Below are 10271 nucleotides of genomic sequence, written 5' to 3'. Positions count from 1 at the left end.
GGCCTGGGTCAGAAATGGTGTGGCCGGCAGGAGCAGGGCAGTGATTCTTCCCCTGTGCTCAGCACTGGTGTGGAGAACCTCAAGTGCTGTGTCCAGTTCTGGGCCCCCAGTTTAGGAAGGACATGGAGGGGCTGGAGCATGTCCAGAGAAAGGAAACAGTGCTGGTGAAGGGTCTGGAACAAAACTCCTGTGTGGAGTGGATGAGGGAGCTGTGCTTGTTTATCCTGGAGGAGGCTCAGGGGAGACCTCATCACTCTCTACAACACTCTGACAGGATGGTGCAGCCAGGGGTGGGTCAGACTCTTCACACAGGGAACAGCGACAGGACAAGAGGACACAGCCCTAAACTTTGCCAGGGGTGGTTTAGGCTGGTCATTAGGAAGAAATTCTTCACAAAAAGGGTGATTGGGCATTGGAATGGGCTGTCCAGGGAGGTGGAGTCACCATCTCTGGAGGTGTTTAAGGAGAGGCATGCAGCATCTGACTACACTTCTTTTGACCCTGGGAGTTTCTCTCCGAGGGGACAGATACCGTGGGATTTTAGAGGCAGGAAGAGGACGGGTCTGGGGGGCAGCTGCTCTCACTCTCATCATCGAAAGGAGGAGGGTAAAACTGTTGCCTCCTGTGGGGAGAATTCACTGTCATCAGCAGAGTCCAGTCCTAGGGACCTGTCATCATCTGCTCGTGTGTCAAGGAACCCTGAGCTGGCTTTTTTTTCCTGCCTTGCTGGGAGCCAGGCCAGTGCTGTCCTGCCTTTGCTGCTTCTCAGGCACTGCTCTGAGTCTTTGCCACGCTGTAACCCTGAACCCCCTGCCCTCCAGGATGTCCTACAGTTCTAGCTACCACCACCAAGCTTCTAATACATCTCAGTCACCAGCCCAGAATTTCTGCTCATCCCTGCTGTTCCAGCTTGGTGCTACTCAGAGTTCTGCAGAGGCACCGGATCAGACTGCCCCAAGATTTGTGAAGCAAAGCCTCTCCTCCATCCCTTCCAGTCTTGGCTGAGAAGGCCATCATGAGCTTCCTGGTTGTATTTTGTTGTTAATGCCATAGTTATTGTTGTTTGTTTGCCTTGTTACACGTACTAGTAAAGAACTGCTATACCTATCCCCATATCTTTTCCTGAGAGCCTCTAAGTATCAGAATTATAATAATTTGGAGGGAGGGGGGTTACATTCTCCATTCCAAGTGAGGCTTCTGCCTTCCCTAGCAGACACCTGTCTCTCAAACTAAGAAAACCTAGGAGCCATTGTGACACTACAGAGCCTCATAGAATCATGGAGACCATCGTGACACTCTAGGGCCTCATGGAACAAGGGTGACACCAAGCTGGGTGTGAGTGTGGATCTGCTGGAGGGTAGGAGGGCTCTGCACAGGCTGGTTCTAGGGGCCAAATCCAACAATGGGAAGTTTAACAAGCCCAAGGGCCGGGTCCTGCACTTGGGCCACAACAACCCCTGCAGTGCTACAGGCTGAGGACAGAGTGGCTGGACGGTGGCCAGGCAGAAAGGGACCTGAGGGGACTGCTAGACAGCAGGCTGCACATGAGGCAGCAGTGTGCCCAGGTGTAGGAGATGAGCTGTACTTGAATCATCCAGACTGAGCAATATGCTAGGCCTCTAGGCTGTGGCACTGAGGCCTGTCTAAGTTGTGGTGCAGATAGAAATTAGTGCCAAGTGTGTGTCGCATTAGAAATTTTCACTTAAGGTGTTGCAAGGGTCAAAGGGTTTCATAGTAGTTAACAAGAATAGTAATTGGTGTGGACATAGCAGCTACCTTAAACAGTTCATTAAACAATGAGTGTTTGCATTCTTCCCTGTGCCTTATACCAATGAGAATGTATCTAGAAGTGTAAACAATATAGAGTGTATAAAACCTGCCATCTTACACAGAATAAAGGAGAAACGTAGCAGTAATCATATTGATTGGACCTGCGTTTGCTCTGCCGACTCCTTTCATTATTTTGGGGTTCCCCTGCAACTTTGCCCAGGTGACCAAGAAGGCCAATGGCACCTGGTCTGGATGAGGAATGGTGTGGCCAGCAGAGCAGAGCTGCTGTGCCAGCACTGATCTGCCCCCAGCTCTGCACATAGACATTGCTGCTGCAGCTGAAGGAAACAAAAAGGGGGTTCTCCAGAGAAAATTTTGCTGGGAGATACTTAAGTTCATTTAGAGCCACTGAGAACACAGCTCCTCAATGACACAGTCTGTGGCCACAGAAAACGTGAAGAGAAACAAATGAGAAAGTACACAAACAATGGCCTTTGTAGACAATGTTAGAAAACTAAAGCACAGGGAAAAAAACCCAACGACCAAACCAACAAGAAGTACCAAAGATGACTTTTATTACAAATAGTTTGCAGAAACTGTACAGCAGTTTAATGTTTCTGCAATCGTCTAGTGATGAGTTTCCACACTGCAGCCTTGAGCTCCTTGTTCCTCAGGCTGTAGATGAGGGGGTTCAGGGCTGCAGACACCACTGAGTACAGAACTGACAGTGACAGATCCAGGGATGGGGAGGAGATGGAGGGGGGTTTCAGGTAGACAAAAAATGAGGTGCTGAGGAACAGGGAGACCACGACCAGGTGAGGGAGGCAGGTGGAAAAGGCTTTGTGCCGGCCCTGCTCAGAGGGGATCCTCAGCACAGCCCTGAAGATCTGCACATAGGAGAAAACCATGAACACAAAACAGCCAAAATCTAGGAAAGCATTTAGCACAATGAGCCCAATTTCCCTGAGGTAAGATTTGGAGCAGGAGAGCTTGAGGGTGTGTGGGATTTCACAGAAGAACTGGCCCAGGACATTACCCTGGCACAGGGGCAGGGAAAATGTATTGGCTGTGTGCAGCAGAGAAAGGCACTGGCCCAGGCAGCTGCTGCCATGTGGGCACAAGCTCTGCTGCCCAGGAGGGTCCCGTAGTGCAGGGGTTTGCAGATGGACACGTAGAGATCATAGGACATGACGGTCAGGAGGAAATACTCTGCTCCAAGGAAGAAGACAATAAGAAAGAGCTGTGCAGCACATCCTTCATAGGAGATGGGCCTGGTGTCCCAGAGGGAATTGTGCATGGCTTTGGGGACAGTGGTGAGGATGGAGCCCAGGTCGGTGAGGGCCAGGTTGAGCAGGAAGGAGAACATGGGGCTGTGCAGGTGGTGGCCGCAGGCTACGGCGCTGATGACGAGGCCGTTGCCCAGGAGGGCAGCCAGGGAGATGCCCAGGAAGAGGCAGAAGTGCAGGAGCTGCAGCTGCCGCGTGTCTGCCAATGCCAGCAGGAGGAAGTGGCTGATGGAGCTGCTGTTGGACATTTCTTCACTCTGGGCATCATGAGCTGTGGAATGAAGACATTTACATGCTGGGACCAACCTTTGGGTCAATACTATGGGTTTTTTTGCAAAATTCCCTCAAAACCGCTTCTCTAGTGGGGGAACTTCACTAAACATTTTTCTTTTTTTTTTTTTCTTTTTAGCTTGGGTTTGTGCTTCTGAGTTACCACCTCATCTCTAGTACTGCTCTCAGTCTCAACACTGGGGAGCCCAAAGGGGAAACAGAGCTCCTTGTGCCCCAGTGCAGTCAGACTTGCTGGTTCCCACATATTTGTCCTAAGCTCATTTCACCATTTCCTATTTCAGATTCGTAACAGTTAAAACTGGTACAGGAAAAAAATGGCCTTTTTGATGAGTCCAAAATCAATTTCTCTAAACCTTTCTGTCTTTCCCTGTGCACCTGGACATGGAGAGATATCAAGTGTTGGTCTGGCTCTCTACTACCTGGAGTTGTGCCTACTGGGAGCTGTTTCTCTCTATCCACGCCTTGTCCCTGCCAGTGCTCCCAGAGCCCAGCCCAGCCCTGGGGGCTGAGCTCTGCCCTGCTCACCCCTCCCAGCCCAGGCCACTGCCCAGGGGCATCTCCCTGGTAGCAGGGCCTTAAGGGCAGCTCAGACCAACAGAGATGCTGCAAGCCAAGGTGCTGCTGGTGCTGTCTGTAGGTAGAGGAGGGTGAGGAGGCACTTTCTGAGGGAGATCTGAGACAGATCTGCTGATGCCCAGGGTGACAGTGCAGGAGTCTCAGTGACACAGACAACCCTGACAGCCCCTTTCCCTTTCCTTTAGGACAAAGCTGAGAGCAGTCCTGGCCATGCAGCACCATCTCCACAGCAGGAGGAATTTGCCCTGATGGGAGTCACTCCTTCCACCTCCAACTTCTTCCCACAGTCCATGGGAGCTCCCAGGCAGGCTGAGAGCTGCCCCTGGCAGGTGACAGATCCCCTGGCCTGGCCAAGAGCCCTCAGGGCTGCAGCACCTGCTCTGCACGACAGCCCTGGGCATCCCTGGCTGCAGCCCCAGCTTCAGCCCCTGCAGCTGTCCCTGGCAGCAGGAGCCGTCCTGCCCTGTCCCTCTGACGGTGCCCAGGGCAGCCCCGCTCTGGAGCACATCCTCCCCCAAAGCAGAAAGGCAGCAGAGCCATCCCTACAGTGCTGTCAGTCCTGTCATGGGTCAGCTTTAGGAGATTCCTGCAGCCAGAGACTGACTGTGTCTGAAGTGGTGAGGATTTCTCCATGAAGAACCCCAGAATTTTCAAAAGTTGTGAAGATTTATCCGTGAATTATTTCAGAATTGTCCTTCCAGTTACTTGAGATGTCTGTCTGCTTCACTCCTCTCAGGTACCTGCAGGCAATACCCTCAGCCCTGCTGGGCTGGGAGAGGAGCTGCTCCTGAGGAGAAATGTCTTTTTGAAGCTCTTCTTGGTTGCCAGGAGCTGCCTTTGTGCCAGGAGCCCGGCCCAGCTCAGCAGCACAGACACAGTACCAGGATTTTAATGAGCCTCTCAGGGATTTGGTGTTGTTTACATCAGACTCGGTCCCCGAGAGTGTTTAAAAAACTTTTCAAGAACTCTTTCAAGGATATTTCAAGAACTTTTCAGAGATTGAAACTCCAAAGTTTCTTAAAGTTGTAATGGGTCCCACTGAGGAACATGACTGAGAAAGTGTCCCCAGGTTCCAGTCAGAGCAGAACACTGCAGGTAATGATGACAGGTGGGGACAAACAAGGCAAAGGTGTCTCTGATGCTGAGCAAACCTGCATGTGTTTCAGGAATGCAAAAGGCCAAGGCCCGAGCCCCAGCCCCTGCCAAGGCACATCCTGTCCCTCCCTCAGTGCTCAGGGCTCTTCCCGGCCCACTGGGATGTGGGGATGTGCAATGCCAAGGGCAGCAGCATGGAGCGGCCCCTGCCAGGCTGCTGAGCAGGGACAAGGAGGCAATGAGGCCCCAGGCCTGCAAGGGTCACTTGTCTCCTCCTCATGGCTCAGGCCCAGGCCCAGCAGCCATGGCCAAAGTGCTGCAGGAGTTGGCTCTGTCAGGGCCTTGCAGCTGCTGCCCATCCCTGTGCCCTGTGCAGCCCAGGCTGTCCTACGGTGTCCGTGCCCTGCGCCTGTGTCCCTGCAGGCTGTCGTCATCCCCCGGCTGCCCCACCTGGCTGGGCCCTTCCTTTGCTGACAGCTCTGCATCCTGCCTGCCTCTTCCTGGGCACACAGAGCCTTGGGCTGCTCCAGACTCCTTCTGGAGTGTTGCAGCACATCCCTGCCCTGGGACAGAAATTCCTTTTTTTTTGTTCCCAGTCTTGGCTCCCCCACATGCTTTTGGAATTAATTTTTCTTTCTCTGGCTCTTCTCTACTATGTCAAAAGGATCCACCATCTCTGAAACCACCCTTCAAGCACTCTCAGGGCTCTTGTCCCCTGTCTCCAGGCTCCACTCCACTGAGCACAGTGCTCCTTTGTGCCTAGATTGTGGCCTTGTGCTTGATGCCATGGGTACCTGGACAAGGATGGTTCTTTTCTATAGAAAGGAAACCCAGGGTTTTGAAGGCAGATAAGAGGCACTCACCTGAGGCCAACGCAAACCAGACCTGTCTTTCCTTGCAGTTTTGTCTGAAAGGAGCCCTCGATTATATGTGGAATTTTGGAGGTGGGATTCCATTTCAGCTATTGGTGCCTGGGCTGGAATGACAGTTCTTCTAAACAAAAAGGAATGGACAGAGCCCCAGTGTTTCAAAGGCTGATTAGATGCAGCCCAAAGGAAGCCAACACCAGCAAGACCTGTTTGTCATGGAAGCTTTTGTCTGGTAGCAATCCTTGGATAGATGGAGTTTAGAAGGCCAATTCCCAGCTTTGTCCATGGACGTCAGGACAAGAAGTGCAATTCTTTTCCATAGGAAAGAAAGTAGGGAGCCCCAGTGTTTCAAAGGCAGGTGAGTGCTGGCCCTCAGGAAGCCAAGGGAGCCCAGACTGTCCTTGCAGCTTTTGTCTGGGAGCTATCCTTGGATAGAAGGAGTTTTGGAGGCAGGTTCCCAGTTTTGGCCATGGACATCTGGACTTGAAAGATTTTTTTTTTTCCTGTAGAGGGAAATACACAGCCCTCTAGTGTTTTGAAGGCAGATAAGAGGTGGCCCCTAAGAGGCCAAGGCCAGCTAGAGCTGTCTGTCCTGGCAGGTTTCATATGGGAATATGAATTAAATATAATATAATTATATTTATTTATATATAATGGATATAATTAAATTTGGAGGAAAAATCCCAGTTTTGGCCATCAACCCCTGGAGGAGGACATTTCTTTCCTACAGGCAGGAATGCGCAGAACTCCAGGGTTTCAGGGGTAGATGAGAAGCAGCCCTCAACATGTCAAGGTCAGTTGGACCAGTCAGACCAGAGGCCAAGCCAGCCAGACCTGTTCCAAGTTCTTGGATCCTTGGGGCCCTGCAGCATCACAATTGCCCCTTGGTTCCATGAGGCCCCATAGTATCACAACAGAATTTTGTTTCTATGAGGCCCAGTGATATGCCAATGGTCTCCTTGCCTCCACAATGTCACAATGGCCCCTTGCTTCCATGAGGCCTTGCAGTGTCAAAAGGGTTTCCTTGGTTTTACAGGACTGCACAATGACACAATGGCCCCTTGGTTCTATTGGGTTCCCCGGGATCACAATGGCTCCTTGGTTCCACAGGGCCTGGCTGTGTCACACTGGCCCCTTGCTTCCATGGGGACCTGTAGTGTCACAATGGCCCCTTCCTTCCATGACACCTTGCAGTCTCACAGTGGTTGCCTGGGTTCTCTGAGGCCCTGTGGTGTCACAATGGCCTTTGGTTCCATGGGGACTCAGAGTGCCAGAGTGGTCTCCTTGCATCCATGAGGCAAGGAATTCATATGAAGCCAGCCAGAAAATTTTTGCATCTGAATGGGAAAGCCCTAAAACTTGGGACAAAACTCAGTTCACATGGTGTGTATTACTCCAGGGGTGCAAGAATGCCCCCACCATATTTGGAGAGCAGCTTGCAAAGGATTTGGAGTCTTGGGAGCCCCCACCAGGAGAAGGACAGCTGCTTCAGTATGTAGATGACCTCTTAATAGCTACCCAGACCCGAGAGGTGTGTATTGACTGGATGGTAAGCCTCCTAAACTTTTTGAGCCTGCAGGGGCATTGGGTATCCCAAAAGAAAGCCCAGATGGTGAAGCAGACAGTTATTTACTTGGGCTACGAGGTCAATGTTGGACAAAGAACCTTAGGGCAAGATCACAAGGAAGCAATATGCCAAACCCCAAAACCCCAGACAATAAAGGAACAGAGAACCTTTCTAGGTATGATGGGGTGGGGCAGGCTGTGGATTTATAACTATGGGTTACTCATTAAACCTCCGTATGCCTTGATCACAGAAGGGAGCAGAGACCTTCAATGGACAAAAGAAGCAACACAAGCCTTCAACCCACTGATAAAGGCCCTCATGTCAGCTCCAGCCCTGGGACTTCCAGATGTGAGTATATTGTTCTTTTTGTTTTCTCTCATGAAAAGCAGGGGACTGCTTTGGGAATACTAGCATAGAACCTGGGCCATATCGGTGGGCAGTTGCCTACCTCTCCAAACAGCTGAACGTAACAGCTAAGGGGGGGGCAGGGTGCCTCAGAGCCATTGCAGCAACAGCAGTAAATAACAAGGAGGCACACAAATTCACCCTGGGCCAGAAGATGACTGTGCGATGTCACCCTGATTCTTCAAGCCTTCTGATTTTTACATATTTCTAGTGGAGATTCTCATGCATGTACCATAAACAAAGTAGATTGTTTTCATACCTCTCTGTGATGGACTGCTGAATTGACCATTGGGGTTAGAAAGGTGTTTCTCTCATCTACCAATTCTTGATCAAATCCCAAATCCTGTTTAAACCCCAAATCATAATAAACTTCCTCTTTCTCTGTTCATCTCTGAACCTGAGTGAGCTGAAATACCAAGCCATACTGGTAGCACAAGATGATGTTGAGATAGTGGTAACTAATACTGTGAACCCAGCTTCCTTCCTCAGTGGGAGTACAGGAGAACCGGTTATCCATGATTGCCTGGAGACCATCAAAGCCACCTACTCCAGCCACTAAGATCTGAAGGACACTCCTCTCAAGAACACTGAGACTTTGTTTACTGATGGAAGCAGCTGTGTGATAAGTGGAAAAAGACATGCTGGGTATGCAGTCACCACGACCGCAGAGGTGATAGAGTCTGGACCATTACCAACTAACACCTCTGCACAGAAGGCTGAAATATTCACCTTAACCCGGGCCTTAGAGCTGGCAAAAGGAAAAGAAATGAACATTTTAACAGACTCAAGGTATGCATTTGGGGTGGTCCATGCATGTGGAGCCATTTGGAAAGAGAGGTGGCTGTTGAACTCACAAGTGAAAAATATCAAACATGCACAAGAGATATTGAAGCTATTAGATGGAGTCCAGTTACCTGGGAGGGTAGATATCATGCACATCAAAGCACAAAGAGTGAGCTCCAAATTGGAAGAAGAAAACATGCTGGTGGACAGAGAGGCAAAAAATGCAGCCAAAGGTGAGGCACCTGATGAGACAGTTGAAGCAACATTGATCCCAGATGGAAGAATTTCCATTGAAGGTAAGCCAGTTTACAATAAAAAGGACAGGAAACTTATTAAGGTAGTGTTTTGGTTTAGGAAGACAGGTATCTGCTAGGTAAAATTACAATTAGAGGCTCTTTGGCAAAGATTTGGGAAATAGGAATAGTAGTTTTTTACTAGTATGTAATACAAAGCAAACAAACACAAAAAAATTTTCTTTTTCACTAAACAACTACAGCATTAATGACAAACGACAACAGTACCAAGAACCTTGAGGGCTTTGTTTCACAAAACCCAGGGCAGTTTGGTTTCGGTGTCTCTGCAGGATCCTCAGAGCACCAAGCTGGAACAGTGGAAAAGTCCCGGGCTGGTAGCTGGGATGGCAGGGTGTCCCGGCAGGCAGGGGCAGGATGTCTCGGCAGCGCAGGGGGTGCAGGGTCACGCTGCAGCAAGAGGAGCAGCGCTGAAGAAGCTCGAAGGCGAGGCAGAAAAGCGGCCCAGCCTCCGCAAGTGGCAGAGAAAAAAACTCAGGATTCAGGTCGAACCGGTGATAGTAGATTTTCCAGGACTGGATCCTTTTGGCCACAGTGAAACTTTTCTAGCCAGCAACAGCCGTTCTCTCTTCGGCGTGCTTTGCGGCGGCTGAGCTCCTCCAGGAGCGGCAGACACACGGCTCCCCGAACGCCGGAAGCAGAAAAAAGGACGCAGCTGCCTCAAGCTTTGTCTATTACTTGCTTTATTTTTTCTTTCCACCTTTTGTCCACTTCTTTGTTTCAGTTAAGTACTCTCAAGTATCTAACACTTGGTTTCCTTGGTAACTTGTGGGGAAAAAATTTTTTAGAGAAAGAAGGAACAAACTTAACTTCCAACATTATTTACCTTGAATTTTTTTTCATACTAACATATTACATTGAGTTTTAATTGTTAAAAATACATATATATATATGCAAATATGGATGTAGCCACATTGTCATGGGTAGTTTATTCTTAAACAAGGTCCCCTTGAGGTATGCATCGGGTCTCTTCATCTTTTTGCATCACTTACCAGGTGCAACCTGGTCCTTGAGCGAAGACAACTCCACGGATGGGATTGTCTTTGCTGGAGGCAGGATTAATCCAAACAGTTTTTCTTAGCATACTTCTCATGTGTACCACTGGAACTTTATCTTCGTCTGTTTTTTGCAAGGGCTCAGATTGGGCAGGACCTGCTCGGTTGGTGGAACTTCGAGTGTTCACCAACCAGGTGGCCTTTGCTAAATTAGTATCCTAATTCTTAAAGGTTTTTCCACTCAGTGCTTTCAAGGTAGTTTTAAGCAGGCCATTGCACTGTTCAACTTTTTCGGCCGCTGGTGCATGATAAGGAATATGGTA

General features: G+C 49.8%; 1 pseudogene; it reads right to left on the bottom strand.

The window, feature by feature from the left end:
• Positions 1-2378: 2378 nt before the first annotated feature.
• On the bottom strand, positions 2379-3304 carry LOC136302456 (olfactory receptor 14A16-like; annotated as a pseudogene).
• Between the last annotated feature and the right edge of the window lie 6967 nt (positions 3305-10271).

The sequence above is a fragment of the Chamaea fasciata genome, unplaced genomic scaffold (genome assembly GCF_029207755.1).
Source record: "Chamaea fasciata isolate MVZ Bird 193981 ecotype frontalis unplaced genomic scaffold, bChaFas1.0.hap1 SCAF_29, whole genome shotgun sequence".
NCBI classification, from domain to species: domain Eukaryota; kingdom Metazoa; phylum Chordata; class Aves; order Passeriformes; family Sylviidae; genus Chamaea; species Chamaea fasciata.
This window is presented reverse-complemented; position numbering and strand designations above follow the sequence as displayed.